Source organism: Salvelinus alpinus, chromosome 33 (assembly GCF_045679555.1).
Source record: "Salvelinus alpinus chromosome 33, SLU_Salpinus.1, whole genome shotgun sequence".
NCBI classification, from domain to species: Eukaryota; Metazoa; Chordata; class Actinopteri; order Salmoniformes; family Salmonidae; genus Salvelinus; species Salvelinus alpinus.
The window spans coordinates 9662242-9674611 of record NC_092118.1 but is presented as its reverse complement, the minus strand read 5'-3'; the positions used below and the strand labels follow the sequence as shown (position 1 = coordinate 9674611).

The 12370-nt window shown below is 44.1% G+C and overlaps 1 protein-coding gene across 1 annotated transcript in view; it reads right to left on the bottom strand.

Annotated features, from left to right (window-relative positions):
* Positions 1-12370, bottom strand: part of LOC139563292 (SH3 and multiple ankyrin repeat domains protein 2-like) — a 176423-nt gene that overhangs the window by 54530 nt on the left and 109523 nt on the right. The window lies entirely within an intron of this gene.

The window sequence follows — 12370 nt, the reverse complement described above, 5'->3', positions numbered from 1 at the left end:
CCACTCCCGATGCTATTTTAAGACTGTGTGCGTGTGTACTGTGTGTGAGTGTGTGCGCACGTGCATGCAAGCGTGTGTGTGACTCTCGGCTGTCTGATATTCCCCCGAGAGCTACAGTATTGATCTGTGTAATGGAAGGGAAGTGTAACTCACCACATTAAAACCACACACCGCAACAACTAACAGTTACCCTGGGAGAGGTCAGTGGGCCAGAAGACTCAAGACCAGGATTGGGTTTCACGGAGATCAATACATTAGCCGGCTAACACTAATTTGAATATTAGTGAGGGAGTAACAAGTCCATGCCCATTTTTGGTTAATAGCCATGTAGGGAGGGGATGAAACACATCCAAACACAACCCTTTTCATGTCTAGCAATAAAACAGCCCAACATTTCTGTCAACATTAACGCAACTATGCCATTCCCACAACCCAGGTTCAAATATTTTAGCTGAACCTCAGCTTGTGTCTATCAATGTTGTTGTCCAAACACTCAAGACGTGACCCAATGCTAAGCGTGTGTGTGTGTGTGTGTGTGTGTGTGTGTGTGTGTGTGTGTGTGTGTGTGTGTGTGTGTGTGTGTGTGTGTGTGTGTGTGTGTGTGTGTGTGTGTGAGTTAGCCAGCTGTGGGAAAACCTTTGTAGTCTCAATTTCCTCAGTAGTAGAGCTGCCTAAAGGCATGGAATGGCTCCCCGCTGCTCCAGGTGCACCCTGGGTAACGAAGAGAACCTTTGTTCATTTTACACCCCTGTGCTTCAGCAGGGAAGCTACAAGCCCGCCTGATTGGCCCTCTAAATGGCGAGCGCAGACACACATTCTGTGTCTCTTCGGGCCATTTGTCTTGAGCTGGGACAGGCAGGATTTTTAAATGCTTTCTCCTGTTGATACCGTTTAAGTTATATTGTTTCTTGTTTTTTATACAGCATCTTCAACAGAATTTGAGCTTTAACAGAGCTCTTGTCTAAAGAGTCCAATATTACCTAATGTAGCAAATACATTTCCTGGAGTGTCCGTGTCATTTAAGTCCTCAAACCTTACCACTAGGTTGGTAAAAAAAAAAGTACATTGTGTTGCAACTAAAACCCCAATAGCACGGGACTTGTATTACTATAGAACATCAGTTATGTAATTATTACGCAAGTGTGTTAGTTTTTCCAGTGGACAATTCAGATGGGATTAGTTTTTCTGCCCCCTGTAATTCTTGTTTTTATCTTATTCAAAATTGTGACTCATTTTAGGACACTATGCGTATGTCGCACATCACTACTTCACAGGAGAGGGATGTGAACGTAAAAAAATAATGTAAATAATATATTTTTTTGTTGTTGGCAGAAATGCCTTATGGAACATGTGAACTTTCATGAGTCTTAAAAACAAACTTGTATGCCATCTGTAAATATGAACAAAATTGTTCAAATACAAGCCTAGTTGGTTTAGCCATGGAAAAAGTCAGGAACCTTCCTGCTAGTGTCACGCCCTGACCTTAGAGAAATGTTTTTTTTCTTCTCTATTTTGGTTAGGTCAGGGTGTGATTTGGGTGGGCATTCTATGTTTTCTAGTTCTTTGTTTTTGGCCGAGTGTGGTTCCCAATCAGAGGCAGATGTCTATAGTTGTCTCTGATTGGGAATCATACTTAAAAAGAGGAGTCACAGGCTACTTAAAGAAGTGGCTCGGAGTTCCACGATGCCTTACCACCATAGGCCTCTATGGAGATGGTGTCCTCAAGCTGCCCCTCACCAGTCTAACAGAGGAATTCAAGTGTGCAAAAACCAGGCTCCAGATGACACTCAATGAATCTCGAGACCCAGTGGTGAGCAACAACGCGCCGACCTTGGCAACTGGGCCCAAATGGAGGCCAGGAAAAGCAGTCCAGGAGGCAACAGCAGCCCTCAGACATGCTGACATTGTGGGTCATGTTCAGCAAGGGAGAAGAGGCCTTGGGCTAACTAGCCGTGCTGCTTGGAGTAAGGCCACTGCACCAGAGCGGCGGAAGATGGTAGTGCAGGAAGTACGCCATCAGGAGGAGGCTGCAAGGTGGGCCAAGGCAGTCTCTCTTGCCAAACAGGGACAGTGGACAAGATGGGACAGTGTGGAGAAGAGGAAGATCAGCTGGAAGGATCTGTGGGCCATGGAAGCGAGGCGGTTGAGCTTTTCCATCAGAGCAACATATGACGTCCTTCCAACACCAGTTAATCTTCACCAATGGTATGGTGAAGATCCGGACTGTGCCCTCTGTTCCATGCCAGCCAACCTCACCCTGGCGTCACAACCAAGTCCTTAAAAACCTTGCGTCCGCCCTGGAGGACAAGCGAGCTGCCACCAACTCCCTACCACCCCCAGCAGCATCACACCCCTTACGAACAACCTTTGTCCGCGAAGGGGCTAAACCACCGAAGAGCGGCTCTACACCATTAGAGCGAGACCAGCTGCGCTTGGCCCGCGACTGGAAAATGCTAGCTGACATTGGCCGGCAACTTGTGTTTCCTCCGGAGATCGCAACCATCACCCTAAGACCTGACATGGTGCTCTGGTCCCGTTCGCTCAAGAAGGTCTTCATCATTGAGCTCACAGTACCCTGGGAGGACTCAGTAGATGAGGCTTATGAGCGAAAACATCTGCGCTATGCCGATCTAGCTGCCGAAGCACGGCATCATGGCTGGAACACAGAAGTCCGACCAGTGGAGGTGGGCTGCAGAGGTTTTGTGGCAACATCTACAACCAGACTGCTTAGAGACCTGGGAATTAAGGGCCAGAGCCAGCGTTCGGCAATCAAAGCTGTATCAGAGGTGGCAGAAGGCAGCAGTCAATGGCTCTGGATGAAGAGGAAAGACCCCAGCTGGGCCCCGAAGTGAGAGGGCCAGGAGGTATGCGGTCAACAATGCTTGACTCAGGGAGGAAGACGCCCCTGCCATGCATAGTCCCATGGGATGTTGGCTATCAACAACAAGGCAACTCCTATGACTAATTGGGAATGGGACGCAAGCGTAGGATTGATCACCCTGTCGCTGGCCGCCTTTGGGGAGGGTGTATAGTGTGAAAGGCCGAAACACCCTAGGAATCAAAGGTACACTACTGACGATGCGCTCCCCAAATTTCACCAGTCTCACTGTTCATGAACTCTTGGAAGTGCTTGCACAAAGGATAGTAACATCTCATCCTGTGTTCTTGGAATCTTAGGCAGCCTTTTTCCCACCTATGTTGTGGGTAATTATTTATTTTTTCGTGTGTGTTTGTGTGCGCCACGGTTTACCTGTTCTTTTTGTGAAGGTTTCACTACGATTAAAAGAGATGTGGAATTACATGCACGCTGCGCCTTGGCTCATTTATGACAGGGAGTTTGAAGATAGTGAACATGACAGCTAGCCATTATTGGCTGAGATAATGGATGGGCTGGACATGCCAAGAGATGAGTTTGAATTGGTCTGCCATGTAGCGCGCTTCTGTCTATAATAGGCTACTCAGTATGGGTAGGTAATCCTTTATAACGCAGATTATTTTGAAAGATAGCTCTCCACTTTCTGAAGGACACAGTTTTGAAATCAGTGGAATGCTCGGTGGAAGCCTAATCAGATTAAAACATTGTGACTGGTTGTGTTTATGCCACACATAAAACTAAAAGGTAATAAATACTTTTGCGAAACAACCCGAGGCGAAAGAATGGCCGGACCTCCTCAGCCATTGCACCAGCTGTCGTCATCTCGAGTTTTATGGTAAGAAACACAATGGTTCCTGGGGCAAAAACCCTGTGATATCCTGGAGCATGAGTACAGGAATTTAAAAGGCTGCTTCCGACCATTATACGACAGCTGCCGGGATTTGACGCTGTCGTAGTCCATGTTGCGGGCTTTAAGTAACGCAGATGAACCTGTAGCCATATTACTTCAACAATACTGATCATGAGGTCCTCTCTAAGCTTTACAGGAATATGGTTCTAAATATAAACGGTTACACCTCCACCTTTGGCATTTCTGTATTTTCTGTAGATCTTATAACCATGTATTGCTACCACTGTATCATCAAAGGTATTATCTAAGTGAGTTTCAGAGATTTCAGAATACGAATGTCATCTGTAAATAGCAAATGATTGATTTCATGAACCTTGTTTCTTAAGCTACATATGTTAACGTGGGCTATTTTTAACACTTTTCTGGAATGCTTGACTGTTTTCATTGCTTTACTGAGAAGCTGAGCAGAAGTACACATGCTCATGTTATTTATGTTAGTGCAGGGTGAGCTGCACACAATTTCTACTAGGGCACACCGCCTCAGTGCTAACAGTATAACTTTGGTTCATAGGCACATGATTAATGCATAGAGTTAGGGGAACATAAATTAGGTGATCCCATCCTCCAAATGATTTGGGTGGATCCCATCCTCCTTATAAAATGAGCTTTGTTTCCAGAAGGTATCAAAATGATCAATAAATGTCACAACCACAGAGCTGCAATAGTCTCGTAGCCATGGAGGGCTAATAGTCTGCTTAAACATTCAAGGCAACAATTTAGGGAGGGCACAGGGCCAGATATTATGGGGTGTTTGTTGGTGTCAAGCAGAGAGCCAATCAGTTCTTTAAAATCCGTCTTCAGCTGTTCTGAGCTGCCCTTCATAATGTCATTGAATCCCACATGAACTATGCTAGACTAAAATTCCTGATGCTCGTTTAGGAGCAGCTTATTGATGTCCTGTATTTGTGGTCTTGGATAGCACCACGTTTTTTCTCCAGGGACTGAGACATTTCTCACCACTGATCTGCCCAACACAACGGCCGGATAAGGGGACAGAGAAATCCGCCCATTCCTACATCACACACAATTCGTTAAACCTTTCACGGTCCCGCGAAAAGCAGCATAGCACATGCCCGCTGCTCCCGGCGATAGGTCCCACAGCAGGCAGTGGTCCGTCAGGTCCAGAGAGAGGGAAAGGAGCCGAACTCGGCGACGAAGCCGCTGCTGGAGTCAGCACAGCCGCCACAGACACAGCGATGAAGGCGCAGAAAGATCAGGTACCAGTGCGGCGAAGCTATCCCTTATGTCAATCTGTTCCGAACCTCTCGCTGTCACTTCCGTCCACTTAGAAGAATGCCGCTGCCTTCGGTTTCCACGACTTGTGACACGGGACCAGCGCTGATTGGAACAATCCTCTTAAGGTGCCACAAAGAGGGACCTTGGAATAGTACAATTGGCTCAGAACAGGGCAGCACGGTTGGCCCTTAAATGTACACGGAGAGCTAACATGAATAATATGCATGTCAATCTCTCAAGGCTCAAAGTGGAGGAGAGATTGACTTCATCACTACTTGTTTTTGTAAGAAGTGTTGAAATGGTGAATGCACCGAGCTGTCTGTTTAAACTAGCAGCACACAGGTTGGACACCAATGCATACCCCACAAGACATGCCACCAGAGGTCTCTTCAGAATCCCCATGACTACATGGAACTCTATTCCACATTAGGTAACTGATGGAAGCAGAAGAGTCAGATAAACAAAATTGTACACCTTAATAATAATAATACACCTTACGGAATACACCTTACGGAACAGTGGTGACTGTGAAGAGATACACACAGGTACAGGCACATGCATACGCACACACGCACTAGCACCACACGCACACGCTTTCCACACACATGTACTTTGTAATATTGTTGTATGGTGACATTTTGTATTGTAGATATGTAGTGGTGTAATAATGTTACATGATGTACTGTTTTATCTTTTGCTTTATGTGTGATGTAAGCGCCTTAATGTGTTTGGACCCCAGGGAGAGTAGCTGCTGCCTAATAAATACAAATACAAAATCATATTCACAAAGTTGGTGTGAAGATGGGGAGGGGTATGTCTGTTATAAAAAAAAGATGTCCTGCGTTTTTGACAAAAATCAACTGTACTAGTTGTTCAGGCTCTGGTCTTGTCCCATCTTGATTACTGTCCGTAATATGGCCAATTGCAGCAAAGAAAGACCTAGCAAAGCTGCAGCTGGCTCAAATCAGAGCACACCGTGTCCGTACCTGCACATACAGAAGCAACATCAACAACATGCATGCCCGTCTTGAGGGTTGATGAGAGATTGACTGCTTCTCTTCTAGTTTTTATGAGAAATATTACTGGGGGGAAAAATTCCAGCTTGTTTGCATAATAAATAACATACGGCTCAGACATCCATACATACCCCCACAAGACATGCCACCAGGGGTCTCTTCACAGTCCCCAAGTCCAAAACGAATTTATATATACAGAGCCATGATCGAATGGACCTCCCTTCCATTTCTAATTATTCACTCAGCAAAATTCCCTCATTTATTTTTTATAAAACAACGTCTCATTGCACAATAGGGACTGTGAAGTGACACACGCAAACACTCTAACGCACACAAACTACGCACACATCACTCTTTAGTTGCATTCTTTGCACATCGTTGCATTTTAAATTTGTGTGACTGTTCTAGTCTACCAGTGTTTTGTTACTTGTCACATTTGACATTTTTGTGTGGACCCCAGGAAGAATAGCTGCTGCTTCGGCAAAAGCTAATGGGAATCTGAATAAACAAATAAACTCTCCCACCATGTGAAAATTACTGACATGGCAGATTCAGAAGGGACTAAAATTACAGTTGCTGTGTTTTGTGCTTGTGCATGTAATACATTATTACCTGACCTCCCACAGTAAAACGAATCCCTGCCGAATAGGGCTCTAGTGCCTTCTTCTAGCATTCTAAATCTCAAACATAGTCTGCTGAACACCGCATATCCATAGCTCTAAGTGGATGCAGGTTACAAGTTAACAGGTTCCGGCGCTAGCTATTCCAGACCCTCTAGCTATCATCACAATACTGCTTGTCAGAGAGAAAATTGGCCACTCACTCAGGCATAATTGGGTCAAGGGCAATGGTTGTAATCTCATCAATATCACTGAGCACAAACCTGGGGTCTGCTGGGAAAGCATGGTTGACTACCATATTAGCAGGGAACTGAGCTAGCTAGCAACGTAGCACTTTCACAGTGCTAGAACGTCACACAGCAAAGTGTTTATTAGCAATGCGCTAATATCCCGTAGACTAGCTTTACTGGTTTGTTGTAACTAAGATGGGAAAGAGATAGTGTTATCAGTCCACTGGTAGAATTATGGTACAGTAAAAGACTTTGTATTTGTATCAGCTGTGTTTGTGTAGCACTAGAGGAGGACTGAGTTGACAGTAAGATGCTCAGAATATGCAGCAGTGGGGAAAAGATCTGACTGTCACACACACGCGCACACACACACACACACACACACACACACACACACACACACACACACACACACACACACACACACACACACACACACACACACACACACACACACACACACACACACACACACACACACACACACACACACACACACACACACACACACACACACACACACACACACACACACACACACACACACACACACACACACACACACACACACACACACACACACGCACCTGGGGGTTGAGGGTAGCAGCTGCCTTTGAATACATACAGTCACACACAGCACACTCCTGACCTGGGAGAGAGGAGCGTTATACTACAGTCTTCCTCCCCATCTCTCTATCTCTATTCAAACACACACACAGGCAGAGAGATACAGTTAATTAATCTGTGTACTGTACTGTACTGTACCATACTCAGTGTCCTGGACTGCTATGGGAGAATTAGAGTGGAAGAGAGAGAGAGAGAGAGAGAGAGAGAGAGAGAGAGAGAGAAAGTGAGAGGGGGGAGCTGCTACATTTGAGAAATGACAATGTACTGTAGCAATCTGCTAACAATCTTTATCTGGGCTAACCACCACCATCTTACTTAGCTCTGTCAGCACCACTGCTGGCAGCCACTTTCAGTACGGTATACCCAAAATGCTTGGCTTGTATGGAGCGATACAACATAAATTGTATTTTAATTCCATAACTACCAGAATTTGTATTACATCTAACCCTAACCACACTGCTAACCTTATGCCCAACCGTAACCTTAAATTAAAACCAAAAAAGCTATTTTGACTTTGTGGCTGTGGTAACTAGTGGAAACTGCTGCGCCTGCTGTTCACACGTGTATATATCTACCCTCTCATTGGCTAGAATGGTCCCCCCTTATCTTGCCTCCGCTCGACTGCCTTTCATTTTTTAATGAAATGTATTTTCATTGTTAGAGCAGCCACTAGAGTATCTGGTCAGTATAACGGCTAATCTGTGTCCAAATTCAGATTCAAAATCGGAGACAACATCCTGGTACTTTGCCAGCCAGGAAAGCTAGTGGAGAACAGGTAGAATCAAACGCTCTCTGTGGTAAACCGCTTCTGGCGGTTTCTGAAGCCAATGTACTTTCTTCCTATGAATTTGGCTCTAGCGTTTGAACTGTTTTGGCTATAAGCTATTATGACCCCATTCCTAAAAGCGAAGACTCTGGACATGGACGTCCTTTCTATTCCCCTCTATTATGATCACAGGCCACATAGGGACACGTTAGAAGGGAGTATGATAAAACAAAAACGCAATCTGGCCCCGATAAGAATATACAGATGAATAACCCTGTCATAGCCTTTCCACTCCCTATTTAATCTTGCTTTTGTGACTTCCTGGGTTTGAACTAGGTCTCCTGTATGTCAGAGGACTGTGTTAGCCAACTTAGCTGAAGCCTATATGGAAGTTAATGTAAGGGAAGACACACTACTTGCTTAACGAGTACCGCTTCCCCCTGATTCAGTTCATAGTTGATCATAGTCTGCTGCTGGAAAAACTTATGTGTTGTGGCTTTACACCCCCTGCTGTATTGTGGGTAAAGAGTTACCTGTCTAACAGAAAACAGAGGGTGTTCTTTAATGGAAGCCTCTCTTACAATTGGCTCAGAACAGGGCAACACGGCTGGCCCTTAAATGTGCACGGAGAAGTAACATTAATGATATCCATGTCAATCTCTCTTGGCTCAAAGTGGAGGAGAGATTGAATTCATCACTACTTGTTGTTGTAAGAAGTGTTGACAAACTGAATGCACCGAGCTGTCTGTCGGACACCCATACCTACCCCACACACACACACACACACACACACACACATGGATAACAATTCCAAAGTCCAGGAACACACTACGGGAGGCGCACAGTACTACATAGAGCCATGACAACATGGAACTCTATTCCACATCAGGTAACTGATACAAGCAGTAGAATCAGATTTAAAAAAACAGATAAAAATACACCTTATGGAACAGCGGGTACTGTGAAGAGACACACACACAGACACACATACACACACGCACTCTACACACACGTACATCGTAATATTGTTGTATGGTGGTGTTATACATTTTGTATTGTAGATATGTGGTGGTGTAATAATGTTATATGATGTACTGTTCGACCTTTTGTTTTCTGTGTGATGTAAGTGCTAATGGGGATTGTGCAGGGGACGACTCTTTAGCCTGAGTGAATTTCGAAGATCCACATCCGCTAGACTAATACAACTCTTCAATATCCAGCAAGTGTCACGGATCCCTCCGGAACTTTCATTACGCACACCTGGCCCCTATTCCCAGTGATTAGTAATTGTACAAGTGTGCCCTTGGTTCACCAGTGTCCTGTCGATTATTGTTACAATGTCCGTTGGTGCGTGTGTGTACCTGTTCTGTGTGTGTTGGCTTTCGTGCCATTGTGGATTGCGCAGATGATTACGGGTCTCGTCCCGTGTGTTAATCATCGTGCGCTTGTGTTATTTATTCGAAGTACTCCTCGCTCTTTTGTTTGGGTTTCAAGCCTGTGTTTTGTATGGTGTTTGTTTGGTCTTCGTCCCCGTGCCTTTACACGGCACGCCATAATTTGGGTGTAATAAAAAAAGCCTATTACGCATTCCTGTGCCTGTCTCCCGACCCTTTATACCAACGTGACAGCAAGGTTACTCAATAAAAGAGTGTGGTTTGGTGATCTATGCTTATGTCATGAGAACCTTGCCTGAGAGTGGAAGACGTGTTTAGTTTGACATTGTTTGAGTTAGAAATGTGTTACTGTTAGTTTCAAGTCTCCGGCAAGGGTACATTGGCTTCAGAAACCACCAGGAGCTTCTGTTTACCACAAACAGCATTTGATTCTATCTGTTCTCCCCTACCGTTCCTGGCTGGCAAAGTAGCAGGATGTTGTCTCTGGTTTTGAATCTGAATTTGGAGAACTGCATTTAAAAACTGAATCTGAATACATCTGAGAAGTTGAATATTTGAAACTTTGATAAACATGAAATTATATTTTGTAAACTTGATTCACAGCCAATGAATACAATATCTACCATATTGAAAATGAATATATAAATATTGAATTTGAATATTCAATTAAAAAAATGCAATATTCATTAAAATTAGCTTCAAATCATGAAATACAAGATAAATTTATGAATTCAATTATTCAATTTGTGCATTACAAATTCAAAAATAAAAAATTCAAATTCATTACCTTAAAACAAATTCTAAATTATGAAATTGAAATACAATTGGCACTGTTGGCACTGAAATCGCTCCATACTTTGGGCCATACACTCCACTTAACATTAGTAAGCCACTGGCTCCTAAGCCGTAGTCTGTATAGACTGAAAAGGCTAGAGACATTCAGCCTCTTGGAAGGAAATGGAAGTTTAATGAAAAGTATGATTTGGCATTAACTGCCAAATCATTTTGGGGATAAAAAGTGTGTTTTGGTATATGGTGCATACTGTTCAAGACTCATACGGTGCAATTTAAGATGCAGTCCAGCCCATCAGCTAAGGGCACAGTAATGCAGCGCAGCCCACTCCATATAGAATCTCGATTTTGGGGGAGATTTGCCAAAAACTGCAGTGTCTGAGGAACAAGAGGTCAGACATAAACAGTGTTCTAACAACAAGGAGTCTCGCCATTACAGACAGTCTAGGAGAGGAGAGGAGAGAGGGGAGAAGATCCCTCATCTCCAAAAACAGCTTGGTGAACTCTGCAGCCTGCAGTAAAACTGTCACCTTTCACCTTTGACCCTGACAACGAAAGGGGCAAAGGTCACATCAACAGAGACAAACAGTACAGACCAGAGACAAGTCATCCTACACTCTAACCCGTCAGAAACAAAGTTCAATAACATTGACAGAACACTCAGACAGGTTTCACGCTTTCTCACGTCCAACAGTCACAGCCTGAGTGATTGATCCCTCCCACTCTGTCTCAACTCAATACAATTGAATCAACTTCATTGGTACGACAAGTGAAGAAAGGGTTACCGGAACATACATGACCAAAAAGCACATGATGAGAACAATTAAAACAGCAGAGACAACAACAATTAGTAATCATTGACAACAGTAAAAAATATGAGAAGAACCTGAAAAACGGTTGTCAAATTCATCTCCCTCTCTTTCTCTCTCTTTTAATACAACTCGGTAAGCAGTAAAGTCTTGAAATGTGTCCTTCTCCCTCCCAGCTATAGGATATTATTTCCTCCATGGCCTGAAAAGGAGGCCTCTCAATACCAACTTTGCAGAATCATGACTAGTTAAACCATGACTAGTTTCTCTCACATCAAGAAAGGCCAAGGATGCTGTACCCATTGGGCACAGACGTCAGTTGAAAGTCTAGTTTGACTTACATTTGGTTGAGTTGTGAATTCAACGTATAGAAAATCACCATGTCATTGGATTTAGGTTCAAAGTTGGGTGGAAAAAATACGAAATGCCCTTACATTGAGGACTTTTTGCAAATCCAATCACTTTTCCACGTTGTCGCAACATCATCACGTTGATTGTTGGGGTTGAAATGATGTGGAAATAACATTGATTCAACCAGTTTTTGCCCAGTGGGTAATCTGCGTTTAAGATGCTGTAATAGAGAGATGAGGGGAAAGATAGGGGCAGTGTGTGTAACAGCTAATGAGAGAGGAGTGAGGGAGAGAGAGGCGATAGAGATGGAGGCGGAGAGCGAGGGAGAGATGCTCCATTTAGCAAGAGCCAAGACAAACCCCAACCACAGCACTGCACTGATTACAATTGCACTGTTTGCACTCGTTACACACACATACAGTATGCACGCAGCCCGACAGGGATTCACAACCATGTTCATAACAATTCTCAAACAGGACCGTCATAACCACTATCCCAAAAAAACAGAACACAAAAAGAGACCCCCAAAAAGTACCCACAAAAACAGTACTTCAGGTCTCAGGAAGGCCATGTTATTGTGTGATGCTAGCCTAAGCTGGCTATCACTACCTGGATGTCGTTTTTTTCCACCACATCCTTGGCTGTGACCCACCTAAAGCCTTTCACCACAAATAAACAAACCAATGCAACTGGACACAATCACATGTTCATCTGCCACCAGACAGGGAACTACCCTTGACTTAG